A 13,767-nucleotide genomic window follows, 5' to 3' on the forward strand; every position below is an offset into this window, starting at 1 on the left:
ACTTTTTCCAAAACTGTTTATTTGTTACTATTTTAGACCATCAGACTCTCCGGGATACAAACTCGCAATTCGAAACAAGCGGTTTTCTTACTATCTACTTTCTTTATTGTCCTACAGCTTCACAAACACGGAACATTGGATCGAAATGAATACCGAAACAGGAATTTTCGATCCTGTTGATCTCGAACAATGTGGTCGACTTGATGTATTACGTCGATTTGCATGCGTGTTTTGTTTCCCCTATGACGGAAGAACACAAAACGCTGCTGCGAACGAAGTTGGCCACGTAGTTTCTCAGTTCACCGATAGAGTCCGCAAGTGAACACAGCTGATGCGCGCAGTGGCTAGTAGTACGTCTGACAGCCACAGGAGCGCGTCCGAAACAGGCACATTACTTGGGAATTGTTTTGTTTGCTATTGCGTGTGTTTCGCGGTGACAAGATGCTCATTGTAGTCGGCATGAAGTACGCTCTGGTTCTGTTTGTTCAAATCGAACTAAAACGAGTACGATGAAAGCGTCAAGTCTTTGGGGAAGACTTTAACAGAAGTGAAACCAGTGTGTCTCATCGATTTGTCCGTCAGCTGTGGAAGACATTCGCGCGTAGACGTTTCCTCGACATGTATGAAACCCTGTTTCGGAGATGACGACAAGTAACATTTAAATCTAACGTCTCGTGGTGAGGAGGATCGAATTTTTATTGAAAATAGTTTGCATGTGAACTCAGAGAAGAAACACGCACCTCGTCTGATAGTAGTTAGTAGAAGTTTTGCGCACTTTTCATTCATTCAAGGGGCTGTTATTGCTACGTCCATCTGATGTTCGTCACGCTTAAAGATTAATGTAAACATTTCTTTTCAGTATAAGTATAATCATTATCTCTTTTTAAATTCAGATTGTAGGTGAGTAATGTTTTGCTGTAATCTTCGTCAAAACAGAAATACTTAAACAAACAAAAACTGCAAAAAATTTAAAATAATTAAATTTGGTTCAAACTGCATTTTTGTGCGCAACGTAGATGTACATATCCTTTAGATTAAAAACTGATAAAGAAGTAGACGGTTAAAGAAATAAATAAAGCATCCTATTTGCGGATGTAGATTACACAGAAAAAGATATTTAGGAGCGTCGATGTCATAAAAAGTATCTTCAGTACTGTTATACATACCGTGTGGCTCAGTCGTGCATCGTAGATAAAATTGACAGCATTGCAGATTGTTCATTTCTGTTGTCTACAGTATGTGGCTATTATTATTATTTATTATTATACAAATTTGGCCGTTAAAGACCGTGAAAACAGTTATTTCTTGCGCTTCTGGGAAGTCTTCTTTCTCTCAGTCCACACTTCTTTCATTCTTGCGCTGAAGGCGGCTTTTCTCTCTTCAGACCATTTAGTTCCACAAGTCTTCTTAATTTTCACACCGAAACCCGTGAATGAATTCAGTTTTTTTCTAAAAAGGTTTCTGTTAAATATTGTTTCCTGATCTATGTCCATTTCTTTTAGATCTCTTTCTGTGTTGATAAACCATAAATTATTATTTTTTAGATTTGCGATGTACGAAAATATTTGTTTTTAAGCCTATTCGGGTTCATCCTCATGATGTGAGCATAAAATGAGCATCTTCTTTTTCTAATTTCGTCTGTAATTTTGATGCACTTCGTATACACTTCTTTGTTGCTTTTTAGTCTGTATAGGGGCTTGCCTTGATCATCTGTTATTTTCCTGTGTCCAAGAATTGTCCTCACAATTCTTCTTTCACGATTTTCTATCTGTTCTGCGTATGTAAAATTTGCCAGTGTTTCTGATGCATATAGTATCTGCGGTCTAATGACAGTCTGGTGGTGTCTGAGTTTAATGTTTTTGGATATACATTTTTTTGAATACATTTGTCTGCAGTAGTGAGTTGCTGTCTCTAGTTTTTGTATTCTAGCCCTGCAGGCTGGATGACCTTTTGCCACAGGCTGAATTAGCTCACCAAGATATTTAAAATGTTTAGATACCTGTATTTTCCCGTATTTCGTAGATATTTTCTTTGGTGGATTTTTGATATTTGTAAGGATTTCTGTCTTTTCAAATGAAATTTGCAAGCCTGCTTTTTCAGCAGTTTCTTTAAGTAATTCTATTTGTTTTACTGTGTCTTTTTGTGTGTAAGCTAAACAGGCGAGATCGTCAGCGAAGGCAAAACAGTTGGTTTCAATGGCTTTGTAGCACTTCCCTCCAATTTGGACTTTCTCAGCTACATGTTTTTGCGTGAGTTTTCTCCATTCTGCTATGACTTTATCCAGAACACAGTTGAAGAGTACCGGGGACAGCGCATCTCCTTGTCTGACTCCGGTTTTGACCTCGAAATGCCGTGAAATTTCTCCTTGGAATTTTACTTTTGATGTTGTATTTGTTAATGTTTCTTTGATTATGGTGATTGTTGTTTCATCTATTTCATATTCTCGAAGTGTTTTGATGAGTGTGTCCCTATCGATTGAGTCATAAGCTTTTTTGAAATCAATGAATGTTATGAAATATTTCTTGCTCCTTGGAGATAAATAGTTCATTGTTCTTTTGAGGTTAAAAATTTGTTCGCCGCAGGATCTTCCTGGTCTGAAGCCAGCTTTATATTCTCCAAGTTTTCCCTCTATAATTGGTGATACACGATTGAGCAGGGCTTTTGATAGAATTTTGTATGGGAGTGGGAGAAGCGATATTCCACGATAGTTGTTAACATCCCTTTTGTCACCTTTTTTAAACAAAGGGTGAATTAGGGCAGTTTTCCAGTGACTTGGGATTTTGTTGGTTTCCCATACTTGTTCAAGTTCTTTGTGTAGTGCTTCTACTGATGTTTCTCCCCCAAGCTTGAGCATTTCTGCTGTAATTGTGTCTTCTCCACATGCTTTCCTGTTTGTGAGATTTTTGATTATGTTTGTGATTTGCTCTCGTGTCGGAGGTGTTGAATGTGTTGGTAATGTTTCTGGTTGCGTAAAACTGAGAGTCTGGATGGGTGTTTGGCAGTTTAGGAGTGTCTCAAAATATTCAGCCAGGATTTCACAATTTTCAGTATTGTTGGTGGCATGAGTCTTATTATTTCTCATAAGGTTTAGGCAAGGGGACTGGTATCCTCGGAGTTTCTGGTTGAATGTTTTGTACCAAGCTGCCGTGTTGCATTTCTTGAAATTCTCTTCGATTGAGTCCAGTTGTTTTTCATATTGTCTCTTGATGTTGCGAATAGTTTTCGAAGCATTCTTTCTGGCTTGCTTAAATTCATCAAAGTTGTTTTCAGTTTTATGTGAGTTCCACTTTTTCCAGGCTTTAAGTCTTTCATGCAGAACTTCATTACAGTTGCTGTCCCACCACGGGTGTCTCGGTTTGCTCTTTTTTGGAAAGGTTGTTTCTGTTGCCTCAATCAAGTTGTTTTGAAATTCTTGGAGGTTTTGTGAAGGGGAGAATGTCTTTAGTTTTTTCTGAAAATCCTTGAGGTTAGAGTTGGACTTAAGGTTGTAATTTCTCAGGGTTGTAAGATCAAAATTTATTTTATTTCTGTTTTTATATTCACCGTTTCTGCTTTTCTGTTTGTTTTGTGGGATCAGTTTAGTTTTTATTTTCGTGAGATAGTGATCGGAGTCGAGGTTTAGAGATTTTCGGACACGTGTGTTCAATATTTCTTTTTCACATTTGGAGGCTATTATATATCTGAAGCACGACATACCCACAAAGATACAAGAGAGGGCAAATGCTTCCGTTTTCAATGAAATTTAGAAGACGACTTCGCAAACCGAGCTTGCAACGTGGCTCGCCAAACAAACGTTATTACTCTAACGTCAGTGCGGACGCAGCCAGAACATATAATACACATAAACTACAATAGAAGCAAGTGTGCCAAGAGCCGTCTATTGTGCAAACTCTAAACTATGGAAGAATATTACATGAACACGACTGGGAAGCAGCTGAAGTTATATAATTTAATTGTACGTCAGTGTTGACCACAAATATTTTATTAATTTCCATCAAAAGGACATGAACTAGAATGATACAAAATATCTCGTCTGTGTTATCGGTACAAATCATTGCACTTATGATGTATCGTCATCATTAACGAGGTAATTCGTATCGAAATCCTTTTTCAATTGGCCAGTGGAAAAATCACTTTATAAAATTAATAAAATATTTGTGGCCAAGACAAACATATAATTAAATTGTTTCTCGCAATTGTTTTGTCATTCTCCACAAAACTAATGTGATTGCAACCCCACCCCTGTATACGCTCTTGTTATGAAACACAAAATGAAACTTTGCGCAACATCTGATGTGACGCTATGTAACAGTGTGGTGCACAGCTTGATGATGAACTACGAAGTTCAGAATGCTTCGTGTGTGCTTGTCACAGATGTCTGGTGTCATTTAGAAGCGAATTACCAAGCGAAGTTTGGCCTTATCCGCTTCAAATATTTGCAGCGCGATTGTAGCCTTGCTGCATGAGCCATGGCTTGCTCTGTTATGGCGTTCTCTGATGGGTAAGAAATCACTCAAGACGAGAGGAAAGAATCCTTCAGTAGTATTACCGTATTCTACGAACCTGAAGCAGCCAGGGCGGTTCAGGAACATTTTTCCACACAAGCGACTTATCACTGTCCCCTCCCCACCCTCTCCACCTATACATCAGTTGCCTTTCCTTGCGACTTCGGTAGCACCTTTAAAAATGATTATAGAAATGGTTTACCTTTTCCTAAGTATTACATTTACATAGATACTCCTCTGTAATAGAAATAAATGTCTGAATCTTATTAGAGTATTCAATATCAAATGACGAAATAATTCCTTTCAATTTAAGTTAAAAGTAGAGCTCGTTAAAAGCTTTTGATGAAAACAGGAGGAACTAGACCTACTTTATTGTTCTAGCTTGAATGCAAATGTCCTATCAATTTAATTGAGAACTTAGAATGAAAATATGAAATTTCTGTTATTTTTTAGTTTAATAATAGAACTTTTTAATCCTGTAATTTCCATTTTTTTCACTTTTAAACAGAAAAAGTGGGTCAGAAATCCAAAAACATTATGTAATTCTATATGACTTTTTAAACAGCAAACACTGCATAAGGTGTATGCTACATTTGAAATGGTTCAAATGGCTCTGAGCACTATGCGACTTAACTTCTGAGGTCATCAGTCGCCTAGAACTTAGAACTAATTAAACCTAACGAACCCAAGGACATCACACACATCCATGCCCGAGGCAGGATTCGAACCTGCGACCGTAGCGGTCGCTCGGGTCCAGACTGTAGCGCCTAGAACCGCACGGCCACTCCGGCTGGCGTTACATGTGAAGAAACCTTTCCAGTAGGTAGTTAAATTTCGGAAAAGTTGCCACAAAAGTTTTTAAAAATTGATAAACATGGTCAAAATTTTTACGTGCACTGCTTAAAAGAGAAACATAAATTTGTGTGTGGTGCGCAACAGAAACATGCTGTTCTAGTAATGAAGTCATATATAATTCCTACCGTTGTACAGGATATGTACTAACTATTTTTCAATGGGTAAAAAGATTTATAATGATTTTTTTAGCGTTTATTCGGTAAAATCTTTCTAGTTATATTAGTCTCTTGACTTCAAGGTATCGCTTACAATGGCCAAAGTCGTCAGACCACACTATCGTTCGAGAGAAAGTTTTAATGTAAGGTATGTCCTGAGTTCTGCAAAACTCCTTTCCCCACTACCTACAGGAAAGTTACAAGAGGATTCGGAAATTTACAAAAGAACTGCAAAACGTGTCAATATTTTTGTAACATAAGAGAACTTAGTGGAGAACTTCCGGCATCAAGAATGGGTGCTAAGATCGAAGCTTCATCGTTCGGTGGAATTTGAATACAATTAGACATGGATTTAATTGAAAATTTTGCATTTCAGATATATTTATGCAGACTGGGACAGTATTTGGTACTGAAATCAGTGAATGTTTACAAACAAATATTTGCAGTTATCTAGCAAACGGTTCGTTTGCAAGCCAGTATACAGAGTGTAAATTTTAAGTTGACAAACCAGAATAACTCGAAAAATAAGCTTCACACGAAAAAATGTGTAGAATCCAAAGTTGATTATTTTCTAGGGGGACATCTGCTGGTGCTAAAATTAGCCCGCCACCCCAGCCCCCTGGGGGTGGGGCGGGAGGCAACTTTAAATTTTCAAATTGGAACCCCCATTCTTTATTGCAGAATCAGATTCTACATAAAAAATATGTACCTTTTGTCTTAAACATTTGTTTTGATTCTTGGTAGTTGGCGCTGTAATTCAAGAAAACCCATGTTCTCATTTTTGCGTTGAAAATGGTTACGGATAAATAAAAAATACGTATTTACTTCGTAAATTTTGATTCGCTAAAACTAAAACTCTCTCTCTCTCCCCATAGGGTAGGGTTTGAGAGAGAGGAATCAGAGTTTTACAAATGTTTACCCAAATATTAATTTTTCCCGCAGATTCGGATAAGTTTTGTTTGTTTCGTGGTCAACATTTGTGAAACACTAATTCCTCTCTCTCAAACCCCACCCTGTGGGGAGAGAGGGAGATTTTTATTTTTAGCGAATCAAAATTTACGAAGTAAATAAGTATTTTTTTTATCTATCCGTAACCTTTTTCCACGCAAAAATCAGAACATGGATTTTCTTGAATTACAGCGCCAACTACCAAGAATCAAAACAAATGTTTAAGACAAAATGCACGTAGTTTTTTAATGCAAAATCTGATTCTGCAATAAAAAATGGGGGTCCCATTTGAAATTTTAAAGTTGCCTCCCACCCCACCCCCAGGGGGCTGGGGTTGCGGGCTAATTTTAGCACCAGCAGATGTCCCCTTCGAAAATAATCAACTTTGGGTTTCACACTTTTTCATGTGAAGCTTATTTTTAGAGTTATTCTGGTTTTTCAACTTAAAATTTACACCCTGTATACTAGAACGTCTTTTCTTTTATTATCATATACGAGGTGCGTTCTATAAATAATGCAATGTATCTCTGCCAGTTTCAGTTGAAAAAAATTCTGAATTTGTCGTGGGACATAGTGAAATATTCCCTCTTCTGCCCCTATAGTTCCACGGTTCTGATAGGTAGTGGCGCTATTCGCAACTTTCAAAGTGGCATCTGTAACAGAGGTGAGTTCCTAGCTGTCATTGAGTTTGTTTTGGCGGAAAACCAGAGCATCGGAGATGGTGCTTGCAGAATGTCGGCGGAGAAATGACAGTCAACAAAAGCACGATGAGTGGTTGGGCGGAGCATCTGTCATTATCGCAACAAGGTCGCGCAAACCCGACTCATCTCCTGCGCGCCGGCCGACCGCGAACAGCTGTCAACTCTTGCAATGTTGCAATGTGCGGACACTCTTATTCGAGGTGATCGGCGAATCAAAATCAGACACCAAGCTGCTCAACTGGACGTCTCTGTTGGTGGTGCAGAAACGCTCGTACACCAGTTGCGATACAGGGTTCCTCGTCGACTAACAGAAGACCATAAAGAGCAACGAAGGACCATCTGTGCGGAGTTGCTCGCGCGTTACAGGGCAGATCGTGACAATTTTTTGTCGGACATCGTCACAGGGAATGAAACATGGGTTCAAAACGACAATCCGTGGAGTGGCACCGAATAACCTCACCTCCGAAGAAAAATCTGAAAGTGGCACCGCAGCCCGTAAAGTTAAGGCGAAGGTTTCTTGGCATTCTGAAGGGGTTACTCTATTCGATGTCCTCCCTCATCTTGCAATGTTGTTGTTGTTGTGGTCTTCAGTCCTGAGACTGGTTTGATGCAGTTCTCCATGCTACTCTATCCTGTGCAAGCTACTTCATATCCCAGTACCTACTGCAACCTACATCCTTCTCAATCTGTTTAGTGTATTCATCTCTTGGTCTCCCTCTACGATTTTTACCCTCCACGCTGCCCTCCAATACTAAATAGGTGATCCCCTGATGCCTCAGAACATGTCCTACCAACCGATCCCTTCTTCTAGCCAAGTTGTGCCACAAATTTCTCTCGTCGCTAATTTTATTCAATACCTCCTCATTAGTTATGTGATCTACCCATCTAATCTTCAGCATTCTTCTGTAGCACCACATTTCGAAACCTTCTATTCTCTTCTTGACCATACTATTTATCGTGCATATTTCACTTCCATACATGGCTACACTCCATGCAAGTACTTTCAGAAACGACTTCCTGACGCTTAAATCTAACTCGATCAGTACTCAAGAATAGGTCGTATTAGTGTTTTATAAGCGGTCTCGTTTACAGATGAACCACATCTTCCCAAAATTCTACTAACGAACCGAAGACGACTATCCGCCTTCCCCACAACTGCCATTACATGCTTGTCCCACTTCATATCACTCTGCAATGTTACGACCAAATATTTAATCGACGTGACTGTGTCAAGCGCTACACTACTAATGGCGTATTCAAACATTACAGGATTCTTTTTCCTATTCATCTGCATTAATTTACATTTATCTACATTTAGAGTTAGCTCCCATTCTTTACACCAATCATAAATCCTGTACAAGTCATCTTGCATCCTCCTACAGTCACTGAACGATGACACCTTCCTGTACACCATAGCATCACCAGCAAACAGCCACACATTACTGTTCACCCTACCCAAAAGATCATTTATGTAGATACAAAACAACAGCGGACCTACCACACTTCCCTGGGACACTCCAGATGATAGCCTCACCTCCGATGAACACTCACCATCGAGGACAACGTACTGGGTTCTATTACTTAAGAAGTCTTCGAGCGACTCACATACTTGGGAACCAAACCCATATGCTCGTACCTTAGTTAGGAGTCTGCAGTGTGGCACCGAGTCAAACGCTTTCCGGAAGTCAAGGAATATGGCATCCGTCTGATACCATTCATCCATGGTTCGCAAGATATCACGTGGAAAAAGGGCGAGTTGCGTTGCGTTAGGTTTAAGTAGTTCTTAGTCTAGGGGACTGATGACCTCATATGTTAAGTCCCTTACCTCATAGAACCATTTGAACCATTTGAGAAAGTTGGTGATTGTAATTTTGTGAGAAGATTCCGCCGCAAGAAAAAACGCCTTTGTTTTAATAATGTCCAACCCAAATCCTGTACTATATCAGTGACACTCTCTCCCGTGTTTCGCGATAATACGAAAAGAGCTGCCCTTGTTTGAACTTTTTTGATGTGCTCCGTCAGTCCTAGCTGGTAAGGATCCCACACAGAGCAGCAGTATTCTAGAAGAGGACGGACAAGCATAGTGTAGGCAGCCTCCTTAGTAGACCTGTTACATTTTTTAAGTGTCCTGGCAATAACACGCAGTCTTTGGTTAGCCTTCCCCCCAACATTTTCTGTGTGTTCCTTCCAATTTAAGTTGTTCGTAATTGTAATTTCTAGGAATGTACTTGAATTTGCAGCCTGTAGATTTGACTTATTTATAGTGCAATCGGAGTTTCGAAAAGTGTGAGGTCATCCACATGAGTGCTAAAAGGAATCCGTTATATTTAGTGTCAATTGCTAATTTTCGCACCATACAGATGTCTTTTTTAAACCGTTTTGCAATATGTTTTGATCCTCTGATGCCTTGATCAGCCGATAAACGACAGCATCATAAGACGGCAGATCGTTTATATAGATAAGGAATAGCAAAGGGCCTATAACGCTACCTTGCGTAGTGTATGGACAATTTAAGCTCAGTTTTAAGGAAAGCAATGGCGGCATGCCATGGTGTGCAAAACTTAAGGACGAAAGTAACTTGCGCATGGTTGTCATAGCCAAGTAACTTGTCCCGACCGGGACTCGAATCCGGGATCTCCTGCTTACATGGCAGACGCTCTATCCATTTGAGCCATCGAGGACACAGATGAATAGCGCGACTGCAGGGACTTATCGCTTGCACCCTTCCCGTGAGACCCACATTCCGAACTGTCCACAATCACGTACGTGATGTTCCTAATAGATATTTGCCCGTCCACTCATTACTCGCGCCCACTAAGGTGACGATTCCCGTAAGAATCGTTCGAGTCCCGGTCGGGGCACATATTTTCAGCTGTCCCCACCTAGGTATATCAACAACACCTGTCGGCAGTTGAGGTTTTCAATCAATTATCATTTATTCTAGAGAAGCTGCACGGTCATCAATGGCACCTGTTCTTTCTAGAACAATTACTATCTTCATATATAGTTAAATGGCTACCCTGCCATTGACCTCCGTCTGTGCGAATACACACAGGTTGCCGAACTCTTACGGGAATCGTCACCTTAGCAGGCGCCAGGAGTGGATGGGCAAATATCTATTATGAACATCACGTATGTGATTGTGAACAATTGGGAATGTGGGTCCACGGGAGGTGTGCAAGGGATAAGTACCTGCAGTCGCGCTATTCATCGGTGTCCTCGGTGGCTCAGATGGACGCCGGCACGGTAGCTCAGCATGTTCGGTCAGAGAGCCTGTTGGCCTCTGTAATAAAAAACTGAGTGAAAGGATCAACAAACGCAATTGAACGGATGTCATATGACGTTCGCAACGACCAAACACAACGACAAAAAAAAAAAAAATAGATAGAGCGTCTGCCATGTAAGCAGGAGATCCCGGCCGGGTTCGAGTCCCGGTCGGGGCACACACTTTCAGCAGTACCCATCGAGGTATATCAACAACGACTGTCGGCAGCTGAGGGTTTCAATCAATTAACATTCACCAATTCTTTCCTTCTTCATTTCTAGTTAAGTCAGTGCTTTATTTTCGAGGATCGCATGTTAACGAGACCTGAAATGGTAAATTTCCTTTTTCCTCACTGAATCAGTAAACAGACTTATTTTCACTTTCTTGCGCCAGTTTGAGAACTAGTGTATTTGTAGATAATAGGCACACAACGGTCGATGTTTTCCAGACATTTAGAAAGTCGTTTGCAATTTCATGTTAGGCAAGTAGAACGTCAGATGAGCTTAATCCATCATAACAACATAAAAACATGGTGTTAAGGAGGAATGGTGAATATTTTAGTGATTGATGTGTAGGAAAATTAAGGGTGAAGAAAGTGGTGTAACTATAAGAGCGACTTTTAATGGATGCAGGGCTACCTCTGTATGGTTGATATGCAGAAGATATCTCACAGTGGTAATGAATAGAAGAACAACTACCGAAGCTGCTATTACTCCAAACACAGCAGTTTTAAATCAGTTTTCAGAAGGTCGAGCGACACCAAATTCAGCGAACTCTTCAGCTCTACTCGTGTCTTTTGAACACATGTTTGTGTACGTTTACAATGATAGTACTACTCGTAATGCGAGCAAGTATTTATTCCATGGACTTACCTTCATCTTTCTGGAATTTGCTTTCCATTTTCCATTCAGTGCCACTGATAAAAATCCAGCAGACTAACATATGTCAACAATGGTAGACACTGAACATGGTTAATTTATCGGTCTGAATGAATGGTTCCAATAAATTTCGTTAATGTGGAATGTGTAGAGGTCCCGTCACGCTGAAAAAACGTGCCCCATTTGTTAGTCGAAGTAATCGCTTCCAGTACCAAAGACAATTCACTTTGCAGCAAGTATCAATGCATGAACGCTGTCAGGAGATTCGGTAACATGTAAAGTAAATCTTTGCTCAACACGTATGTTGACTTCAACACCACAGAGGATTATTGGGCATGGTGTGCCGACTCACTGGTGTTAACTCAGTACGCGATTGGTTAAAGGACGTTGTACGTGACCGCTGGATTTGCCTCCAAGTCCACCGATCTGACGCCATGTGATTTTTTTACCTTTGCGGGCTCAGAAAAGATCACGTGTATGTGCCCAGATGATCTACTACACTTACGAAGCAGGATTGAAGTAGTTGTTGCAACAAGTACTTCAGACAGAGTGATCAAAAAATGGTTCAAATGGCTCTGAGCACTACGGCACTTAATTCTGAGGTCATCAGTCCCCTAGAACTCAGAACTACTTAAACCTAACTAACTTAAGGACATCACACACATCCATGCACGAGGCAGGATTCGAACCTGCGACAGTAGCGGTAGCGCGGTTCCAGACTGTAGCGCCTAGAACCGCTCGGCCACTCCGGCCGGCAGAGTGATCAGAGTTTTGGAAGAGCTCACCTATCGACTAAATATGTGCCGTGTGACATGTGGTGCTCACACAGAACTCTTGTAACAAATACGTTTTGAGTTACTCTTTCATTTTAATATATTAATTATATTTGCCAGTTGAAAGTAATAAGTGCTACAAAGTCTAAATCTCCAAATTCATTCAGGACACCCGGTATAACTATCTCTCTCTCTCGCTCGAAATGTGCACTCAAATATTTATCCAATACGCCTTACTTATCCCGTGACCGTCACGACGCGGTTTATGGTTATTCTCGCGACACGCCACGCCAATGAAGACTATTCTTTCTCAAATAATTCACCGATACGTAGCAGTCAACACAATTCTAAATTACACACTTCCGTGGTAGATTCTTTAATCGTGTCATCAGGTACAGTAATTCACGTTTTGCAGCCACGACGTCTGTACTGCACGTGACGCATTCCACGGAAGCTAACCCACTACTCCCGACAATCGCGCACTGCGCTCTCCAGAGAGGCGACAATCGATACTGCCGCGGGATGGACAGCGATACTACGCTATGCTTACAAGGAATTCACGGACCTAGCGTTGTGTGCGTTCTCTAGGTGTGCAGTTTTCCCCGCTTAAGAGTATGTTTGATCAGTTATGCTTCCACCTATAAATGTGTACGCAATTTCCCACATTTAGAATGAAGATGTTGTTCTGCTGTCTTCAGTTTCCGCGCAGTCGTATGGCGATCGTGAGTGTCTCCAGGATGTTCTTGAGGCTGAATTCACTGGGCATGGCTACGGTGCGTGTGTATCACGGAACATCGCTTATGATTCGTGAAACCTTGCTGTGAATGATCTGCGGGCGGCGCAAATGCGTTGGAGCCGAATCTACATCTACATCTACATCTTCATCTACGTGGATACTCTGCAAATCACCCTGAAGTGCCTGCCAGTGGACTCATCGAACCACCTTCACAACAATTATTTGTTATTCCACTCTCGAACATCGCGTGGAAGAAACGAAAACCTGTATCTTTCCATGCGAATTCTGGTTTCCCTTATTTTATTATGACAATCGTTTCTCCCCTTGTAGGTCGGTCTCAACAAAATATTTTCGCATTCGGAGGAGAAAGGTGGTGATTGAAATTTTATGAGAAGATACCACTGCACCTAGAAACGCCTTAGTTTTAATGATGTTCACCTGAAATCCTGTATCGTGTCAGTGATGCTCTCTCCCCTCTTCCTCGATAATACCAAACCTGCTGCTCTTCTTTGCACTTTCTCGGATGTACACCGTTAATCCTGTCTGGTAAGACACCCACGGTGTGCAGCAGTACTCCAAAAGAGAACGGGCAAGCGTAGTGTAGGCAGTCTCTTTAGTAGAGAGTAGTGCATTTACTAGACCACAGAATTTCATGACATGATCCAAATGAAATGCTACATTCTTCTCCAGTCTCTTGGACAGTCAGTCTTGGACTGGCACGCACAATTTCGTTGACGTTCCTGAACTGAACGTCATCGGTAGACGTCGAAGGGCGTCCTGAACGAGGGTTATCTTTAATTTCTGTCCAGCCATTTTCAAACCATGTGAACCATTCGTCACATCAAGTACGGCTTAAACACTGATCACTGTAGGCTTCCTGCACCATTTGGGGTGTGTCTCTGTAACCGTTTTCTTGAGTTTCAAGCAAAATTAATTGCAGACGCGTTGCTC

Source organism: Schistocerca cancellata, chromosome 2, assembly GCF_023864275.1.
Source record: "Schistocerca cancellata isolate TAMUIC-IGC-003103 chromosome 2, iqSchCanc2.1, whole genome shotgun sequence".
NCBI lineage: Eukaryota > Metazoa > Arthropoda > Insecta > Orthoptera > Acrididae > Schistocerca > Schistocerca cancellata.